The following is a 10,011-nucleotide window of genomic DNA, read 5'->3' as shown; positions in this document are numbered from 1 at the left end:
GCTATAACTATGTGTGATTCCCTTGGCTTGATTCTGTAGAGAATGTAAGACAAGACGGTAGGATCTGCCCTCAAAGTGCTTTCAGTAGGATGAGCTAAGTAAAGTATGGTGGCATATCTAATTCAAGACAAAATATAATGGCTGCTTTTCTCTCATAGCAAAACTTGGTGGAGTGAATGTAGAAGTCACTGTAGGCTTTTAATTAAATGAACACAATAAATCTTGTATTGGAAGGTGATTATTCTGGTCTCTTTGTGGAGATGAATTGGAAATTGTCTAGAAGAAGGAAAATTAGCTTAACCAAAGTTAAACTCATAAATAATTGAGCATTAATTAAATATTTGTGGTCTATGTTTCTCTTTGACCATAATTTCTCCCAATTTATACAGCTCTTTGATACCTGATTAATCATTGTCAAAGATGCAATTAACAATGATTATTACCATGTATTAGGTTTTGCCTGGGCCCTGAAGAAACTATCCTAAATTACCAGCTATGATTGTCACTTGGTTTCCTCACAATCAGAACTCCTGGTCTTAAAGTGGCTTGGAATGTGAAACTAAGAAGTCTCTTAGATATTATTAGAGGACACTACAGAGCCCATTGGTGAAAGTTTGGAAAACATTGGGCTTCTTAAAATGGATTCTTGTAGTGCTTTGGGAAAGATCACTGAACCAAAAGGATAATGGTGTTTCTGGTTCTGTTGTTAGCCTTCTACGTGGAAACATCGCTGAAGCTTCTGGACTCAATTTCCTTCCTCTTGTGTGAATGTCACTGAAAATATCCAACTCCATTCTATCCCCATATAACTTATGAAACTAAGCAAAATGAAGACTCATAATTCATTTCGAATAATGAAATGAATGTATAACGTAGAATGGAACTGGGAGAATACCTGGTTTAAATTCTGGAAGGTACTAACTATACAATTCTGGATAAGTTGCTTAATCTTGCTTAGTCTAATTTAATGCCCATCTCACAGGATGTTATGATGATTAATTTAATATCTTTGTATAATGTACAGTATTATGTAATTTCTTCTCGCTGTTTTTCTTGAGTAAATTCATATCCTTAAGCAGCTCGCAGTAAAAAATAGTTACTTACTTGCTTAAATTACTCTTATCTTCTATTATCAGCTGAATTGTGTCCTGCTCAAATTAATATGTGGAAGTCTTAACCCCCAATACCTCGTAATATGACTGTATTTGGAGTTAAGGCCCTTAAATAGGTAACTGAGGTAAAATGAGGCCAAATGGGTGGGCTCTAATCCATTATGACTGGTGTCCTTATAAAAAGAAAATATTAGGACACAGACATGTACAGAGAGAAGACCATGTGAAGACAAAAGGAAAAGATGGCATCTACGAGCCAAGAAGAGAGACCTCGGAAGAAATCAATCCTGTTGACACCTGATCTCAGATTTCTAGCCTCTAGACCTGTGAGTAAATAAATTTCTGTTGTTTAACCTACTCAGTCTCTGGTACTTTGTCATGGCAGCTCTAGGAAACTAATACAACTTTTTATGGCCTCCTTGTCTCAAGTTGAAAGTTCAATATTTGGCATCGTAGCTAGGAAACAAAAATAACATCTACATTCCTTGTTATAGTCTTTCTTCCCCATTCTCATTGCTAGTAATTTCCATATTTGGGTCTGTTTTCTCTATCTTGTAAACAGTGTTATGCTCATTTCTAGCCTTACTGCTAATACACAGTAAATGTGCAGATACTGAATAGATTTTGGAGAAGTGCAACATATAGTTGGTACACGTGTGTATGTGTGTGTGTGTGTGTGTGTATTCATATAATTTATACTTTTTCTCTATTTTCTTCCTTTGGTGTGATCTAGGATTCTCTGCTTTTGTGACTAGTGCTCTTGAATACTAATCCCTGAGTTTAATTCACCAAAAATTGTCAATAATAATAATAATACGGGGAAAGAGAGAGTGATAGAGGGAGAAGAACAAACAATCAGGCGAGGGCAGTACTGTGAAGTATTAGGGTCTGATTAATAAGATTAGGTTAGTCTAGAGGAAATGACCGTAAATATCATCAGTGAGCCCAGTTGGACTTTACTGACTGCTAGACACATCCCTGAGTTCTGTTCTTAGTCTCCAACTGTATGATTACTACTGTCTGGAAGTATTATTTGAACAACTAAAGTCACTTAATGGAAAAAGAATATGTCTTTGGAGAATCAACAGTAATTTTTCTATCTGATTAAAAAGCAATGTTGACTGTCTGGAAATCTCAGTCATATTTCTAAGCAGGAAAACATTGGCTATTAAAAGCGGATGATGTAAAGAGATGAGCAGAAGCTTTGGCAATAGATATACCTGGATTTAATTCTCACTTCTACCACTTGGCAACTGGATAGCCTTAGGCAAGTTTCATACCTCCCTGAAATTCACTTAATTCAGTCTGTAAAATGGCATAATAACTTATTATGTTATTATGTGTGTATTATGTTTTAGGAATTTTAAATCAGTTGTTATTGAAATAAAAGTGCACAATATATAGACAAGTATGAATTCCTCAATAGGTGTTTGACCTTTCATCTCTCCAGTATCCCACCCGCATCAAATAAAGAAAAATACTTTTTAAAATTTACGAATACTTCATTGTTCTAAAGTTAAAGCAATAAAAATAAAAATAATCAAATGGCCTACTATCCTACCATTAGAAGAAAAAATATAGGTGTTCATGAGAGTTCCAAATTAGAATACAGGTTTTCATTAGGCACCTGTTTGTGTATTCTATTCTGCTCTTTACAATAAATAATTAAATTTAAAAGACTTAATTTCCACTTTTAAGACTTTATATTATTAGTTTACAAGTTACATATCGACCTATGCTAAATTTTATACTGGCCCATGCTAATGAATTCAGTACAGAAAACAAAAAGCAATGCACTCAAGCAAACTATATATATATATCTTACATGCATTTATATCCTACCATGTCTCATAAAGCATTGTGGTAACTCACCAGAATACACACAGTCGAATATAATGGCAAAGGCACTTAATATAAACAGGGCCAAGGAAACATAGAAGATGAAGAAAAGATGAGGGAAATGTGAACAGGAGGAAGTGTAGTTAATTGAGTTGTATGTTTTGACTTTAGGATTCTCTGTGGATAAAACAACATGTAAATAATTGGTTACAAAGCCACATTATTTGAAGGTGCCAGACTGCACATTAACAGCCTGACACCAAGGGACAGCACAGGAAAACTTTATCTTTATTCAAAGATAAAGATTTTAAAATCTTTGCAGTTTGAAACCTTTTAGAGCAAGTATAATGAGCTTGACACACATTTCAACATTGAACATGTTAATCACATATTCAAAGTATGTCTCAAAGTCATTGGAAATAGCTGCTGTCTCTGACCCTGATATATAAAACTGATCTGTTGGGCTTCCCTGGTGGCACAGTGGTTGAGAGTCCACCTGCTGATGCAGGCGACACAGTTCGTGCCTTGGTCTGGGAAGATCCCACATGCCGTGGAGCGGCTGGGCCCGTGAGCCATGGCCACTGAGCCTGCGCGTCCGGAGCCTGTGCTCCACAATGGGAGAGGCCACAGCAGTGAGAGGCCTGCATACCGCAAAAAACAAAAAACAAAAAACAAAAAACAAAAAAACTGATCTGTTATGTGTAAAACTCAGGAGGTATTGATAGCCACTTTTTAGCATCTGAACAGGAAAACAAAGTTGTTTCACAGTGATAATAAAGAATGAAGTAAGTGCAAAAGGATACAAAAGACAAAGCACTCAGGGACTGTATTAACAAAACAAATCAAACTAAATTCAGGTGACCTGGGTCCTATGATTGTACACACTCCATGGAAATACCCCAGCCTAAATACTGGCACATGAGGAAGGGTACTGCGAAGCCCATCACAGTGTAATCCTCTTAAATGTCCCTTTCAAGGTTGGCTCCACTCAATACTTATTATAGGATATCTTCCCATCAGGCAGCAACACTGGCTGCCCAATGATTGACAAGAAATTAACACACTAATGAATAAATGATGCTAATTTATTTCTATCCCTGACAGTGGGCAACAGCACACACTCTGTGTTAATGGTATGTCCTCTTTCCCACTTTTCTAAATAGCAAATCAGGTTTTTCCCTTCATTGCTTTATATCATGTGTGGCAGGCATGATGGGAAATGGCTACCAATGGTTCTGTTATTGATTTTTACCTTCATTTCACTGTAGCTAAAGAAGATACTTTGGGGCTTCCGTGGTGGTGCAGTGGTTGAGAGTCCACCTGCCAGTGCAGGGGACACGGGTTTGTGCCCCGGTCCGGGAAGATCCCACATGCCACAGAGCGGCTAGGCCCGTGAGCCATGGCCCCTGAGCCTGTGCGTCCGGAGCCTGTGCTCCACAACGGGAGAGGCCACAACAGTGAGAGGCCCGCATATCGCAAAAAAAGAAAAAAAAAAAAAAAGATAACTTTGTATGATTCAATTTCTTAAAAATGTATTGGTACTTGTATTGTGGCCTAACATGTGGTCTATCCTGGAGTTCCATGTGTACTTGAGAAAAATGTGTATTCTGCTGTTGTTGAGTGGAGTGATCTATATGTGGCTGTTAGGTTTAGTTGGTTAACTGTGTTATTCAATCCCTCTACCTCTCTACTGATCTTCTGTCTAGATGTGTTATCCATTATTGAAAGCAAGGTATTGGTCTCCAACTATTATTTTAGAACTATCTATTTCTTCAATTCTGTCAATGTTTGCTTCATATATTTGGGAGTTGTTTGGTACATATATGTTTATAGTTGTTATATCTTTTTGATAGATTGAACTTGTTATCAATATATAGTGCCCTCCTTTTCCTCTTGTGACAGTTTTTGATTTAAAGTTTATTTTGTGTGATATTAGCATAGCCATCCCAGATCTTTCTTTTTCCTCCTTTCTTGCTTTTTCTTTCTTTCTTCCTTCCTTCCTTCCTTTCTTTCTTTTTTTTTTTCTCTCTCTCTTTCTTTTTTGTTACTATTTGTATGGGATATTTTATTCTGTGCTTTAACTTTCAACCAACTTGTGTCTTTTGATATCAAATGAGTTTTTTGCAGGTAGCATATAATTGGATTATGGTTTTTTTTAACTCCATCCTGCCAATGTTTATATTTTTATTGGAGAGCTTCATCCACTTACTTTTTCAAAAATTACTGATGAGGAAGAACTTAATTCTATCAGTTTCCTGCTTGTTTTCTGTATGTCTTATGCATTTTTTGCCACTCATTTACTCCATTACTGACTTCTTCTGTGCTTAGCCAATTTTCTCGTAGTGAACTCTTTTGATTCCCTTTTCATTTCTTTTTGCATATAGTCTATTGATATTTTCTTTGTGGTTATCAAGAAGAGTACATTTACCATTCTAAAGTTAAAACAATATAAATTGGATTGAAACCAACTTCAATAGCACACAGAAACTCTGTTCCTATACAGTTCCTTTCCTCCTCTTTACATTACTGTTGTCACAAATTACACCTTTTTACAATGTGAGCCCAGTAACATTGATTTATGATTACTTTATGCATTTGTTTCTTCAATAATGTAAGAAAAAGTGGAGTTACAAGCCAATAACACAATACTGGCTTTAATATTTGCCCATGTATTTATCTTTACTGGAGATTTCTATTTGTTTATACAGCTTTGAGTTGCTGTCTAGTGTCCTTTCCTTTCTACCTGAAGGTTCAATTTGGCATTTCTTATAGGGCAGTGGTAGGAAGTTGTAACAAACTCCCTCAGCCTTTGTTCATCTGGGAATGTGTTAATTTCTCCCTAAGTTTTGAAAACAGTTTGGCCAAATTTAGAATTCTTGGTGGACGATTTTTTTCTTTCAGCACTTGAAATATGTCTGGCCTCTGGCTTCTGCGGTTTCAGATAGGAAATTAGCTATTAATCTTTTTGAGGACCGCTTCTTTGTAACAAATTTCTTTTTTCTTTCTCCTTTTGGAGAAAAGATTCTTTCTTTGTCTTTCGGCTTCTGAGAGTTTGATTATACTGTTTCTTGTTGTGGGGTTCTTTGAGTTTATATTAGTCCTGAAATCAACCAAACGGTTACAGCAACCAAACACATACTGAACCAGGGAAGAGGCAACTTGAAAATGGCAGGAAAGCTTTGTGGCATTTTTACTTGCCCTTGCCACATCCACTCTTAGTGTAGTGATGGTCTTAAAGTGGTGGAGTCTTAATGCAATGACAGTCTTAAAATAGCAGCAGACCATGTTCCTAGTATGGGACCCTCAATCCTGGTTCAGGAGGGAGCAGAAGAGTCCCTACTCTCAGATTATTATGTGTATCTGTTCTAACCTGTCTGGGACCGACACAAGATGCTTATCTCTGTTTTACCTAACTTGGAACACAATCTGGAAAAGCAGCGGTCATTGCTCAAAAAAAGTGCAAGGTGAACTAACAAAGCACAGATGGCTGGGGCAAAAGACTGTTAATTGAAATACTGTAGACCACATAAGATCCAGGAGCAAAAGTTGGGGGAGATTCTTTGGGAAATTAGAACTTACAAAAAGTACACATGTGTACAGAGAAATTAAGAAAGCCACATGCATACTCAGGATAAGATGCATGCTCTGAAAACACCAGAGAAGGCTCTAAGCATTTACCTTGGGCTGAACCCTGAACTCAGTGCAGGTCAGCTAAATGTTGAAGGAGTGATCCAGCAATCTGCAAAATGGGGAGAGGTGTGTGGTTTTGAATGTGCATGTGGATGTGCATGTGTATATTTGTTTTTGTTTGTTTTAGGTCCAGGAATTCAAGGAAATCTCTGTCGAAACATTAGCTAAACATGAACTAAAGGAACAGAGACTTCAGTGCCTACATACGATAAGGAATACAGTCAATTGCAAAACTAGTTTGGAAAGGTCCCTAAACCGACTACTACAGCCTTCAAAAATCAAAAGCACAGAAAACCCTGGGAAAGTGAGAGAATCTGATTTCCGTAGACAACACATTATAATATTTGAATGCCAAATTTTCAACCAAAAAAATCACAAGGCATACAAAGACATGGAAAAGTATGGACCATTTAAGAAAACAAATTAGTTGATGAAACCATCCCTAAGGAAGCCCAGACTTTTCTCCATTGCATATTCTTGCTGCCTTTGCCAGAGATTAATTGACCATAAGTGCATGGGTTTATTTCTGGGCTCTCTATTCTGTTCTAGTGATCTACATTTTTGTGCCAGTAGCGTACTGTTTTGATTACTGTAGGTTTGTAGCACAGTCTGAAGCCAGGGAGCATGATTCCTCCGGTTCTGTTCTTCTTTCTCAAGACTGTTTTAGCTATTCAGGATCTTTTGTGTTTCCATACAAAATTTAAAATTATTTGTTCTAGGTCTGTGGAAAATGTCCTTGATATTTTGATACAGACTGCATTGAATCCATAGATTTCCTTGGGTATCATGGTCATTTTAACAATATTAATTCTTCCAATCCGTGGCCATGGTATAACTTTCCAGCTGTTTGTGTCATTTTTAATTTCTTTTATCAGTGTCATATAGTTTCCTGGGTATAGGTCTTTTACCTCCTTAGGCAGGTTTATTCTTATGTATTTTATTCTTCTTTATGTGATTGTAAATGGGATTGTTTCCTTAATTTCTCTTTCTGATAGTTCATTGTTAGTGTATAGAAATACAATAGATTTCTATATATTAATTTTGTATCCTGAAAATTTACCAAATTCATTTTTGAGCTCTAATAGTTTTTTTGATGTTGTCTTTAGGATTTTCTGTGTATCATGCCATCTGCAAACAGTGACAGTTTTACTTTTTCCTTTCCAATTTGGATTCCTTTTATTTATTTAATTTTTTCTTGTCTTATTGCTGTGGCTAGGACTTCCAAAACTACATTGAATAAAAGTGGTGAGAGTGGGCATCCTTGTCTTGTTCCTGATCTTAGGGGAAATGCTTTCAGCTTTTCACCATTAAGTATGTTAGCCATGGGCTTGTCATATATGGCCTCTATTATGTTGAGGTATGTTCCCTCTATGCCCACTTTCTGGAGAAGTTTTACCATGAATAGATATTGAAGTTTTTTCAAAAGCTTTTTCTGCATCTATTGAGATGATCATATGGTTTTTAGTCTTCAGTTTATTAATGTGATGATAAGAGACCTAAGACAGCTACAGAGGCTAAGTGACCTTTCCTTCCCTGACTGGGTAGGTATCCTTGTTCTGCCTTCTAATTGAGTTAGTGTCTGAGTAAAGAACTGCCAAGTATCATTTAGTTCACAATACACTGCTGTGGCAATATAGAAATGAATTTGGCTAAATGATTTGGCTTTTCCAAATTATAGTAAATGAATATACTGAATGAATACTTCAACTTAATGAAATGTTTGTAAAAATATTTTAATGTAGGCACTTCAGTGGAGAATTGAAAACAAAACAAAAAATTCAGGTAAAGGGTTGAAATAAAAGTACACTCAGTTGTATCCAGTTTCCTCTTGTAAAACTCTCTTTTCAATTTGAGTGGACAGTAAATTGAGAATATCTGACTTGGGGCTAAGGAAATCTAAGCCTTCTCAGCCACACTGTATTCTCTTATGTCATTTAATAAAGACACCAGTTGGGCTGCTGAAAAAATAGTGGGAAAAATCAATCCCTCCGATCCAAAGGGCTGCTCTTGAAAATATGTGGATTGTTGTAGCTATTTTGCTCTTCTGGCCTCAAAAGGTCTAATCTTAACCTTAGCCCCTCATGGAGAGAGACTTTTTAAACCAATTTCCATATTACTCATTATATGACTGTTGAAAAAGAGCAACCCAGCTCTTTTCCTGTGCTTTCAACCAGTTATCTTATTCAAAAATCTGTTTGGATTGTTATACCTTAATCTTGCCTGGCAAGGGACTTACGGGCACGTTCTTATTGTTTGAAAGTTTGGTGCCAGTATCTTCAAAGAAAGAAAAAAGTAAAGAAGGAAAGATGTGTTTATCAAACATCCCAATAGTGAAGGTGTGTGAGAGCAACTTTTGAAAAAGTTAATCTGTCAGAGTTTAGCCTTATTATTATATTTTATTTTATTCGTTGAAAATAAATAATTATCAATGAATCCTTTCTAGATTTTCTAGTTTCCCAAAGTTCCCTGTATTCACATTCTAAGAGGAAAAATGGTATTTTAAGTCACTGCTCTCCACCTTATATTATTTGTAATCACTCCTCATCACCTCTTCCCTCAAAGAAACGTGATCCTGAGAAGTGTCCTTTGTTTGTCTTTGTGGAATAAGTGATGGGGATGCATCCTGGAGACCTGTGAGATGTTTAAATTGTGGCATAATGAAACTAGGATGGAGAGATCTGGAAAGATCTGGAAAGATGGCTGGTAGAGTGTGGCCGGGTGTGGGAGAGGAGAGATGTGCAGAGAGAGGGAGAGGAAATTTGCAGAGGGAGAAAATTAAACAAATAATTAAATAAGTTTTGTTGTGTGGTGTGGGATGCAAGCCTTTCTCTCCCCCTTTCCTTCACAATCTCTTTGTTAAAGACTGTGTTTTTCATTAGTGTTACTAAGATAGGATTTGCCATTTTGTTTGGATACTGAGAATGGACCCATGGAAACAGTTACATTTGGGTTATCTATGACTATATTTAATGAAGAACATAAATATTGGCCACACTATCTATGCACATGCTATCACCATGCCTTTTTCGTTCCCTATTCATATATCTAAGTCCTCTTCTTTCTTTAAGGTCAATCTCAAATCTCATCTCAAATGTACATTTATTGATATATTCAATCCCTAATGAACTGTCCCTTCTTTGTCCTCCTTAGGCTCTGATTATTTATAAAAACTCATTTTTGAACTTAGAAACTGTCCAATATGATATATTAGTTATTTCATCAGCATATGTTATATCTTCAACACAATTAAAAGCTTTTGTGGGGCTGGGATCATACATTCTGTGATTTTTCTTGGTACTTACACTTACTTTGATAAAAAGCACATTCATTCATCTAAGCATCATTTATTGAGTGTTAATTAAATATCTCA

The sequence above is a fragment of the Lipotes vexillifer genome, unplaced genomic scaffold (genome assembly GCF_000442215.2).
Source record: "Lipotes vexillifer unplaced genomic scaffold, Lipotes_vexillifer_v1.1 scaffold1066, whole genome shotgun sequence".
Classification (NCBI taxonomy): Eukaryota; Metazoa; Chordata; class Mammalia; order Artiodactyla; family Lipotidae; genus Lipotes; species Lipotes vexillifer.
Note: the sequence above shows the minus strand (reverse complement) of the source record.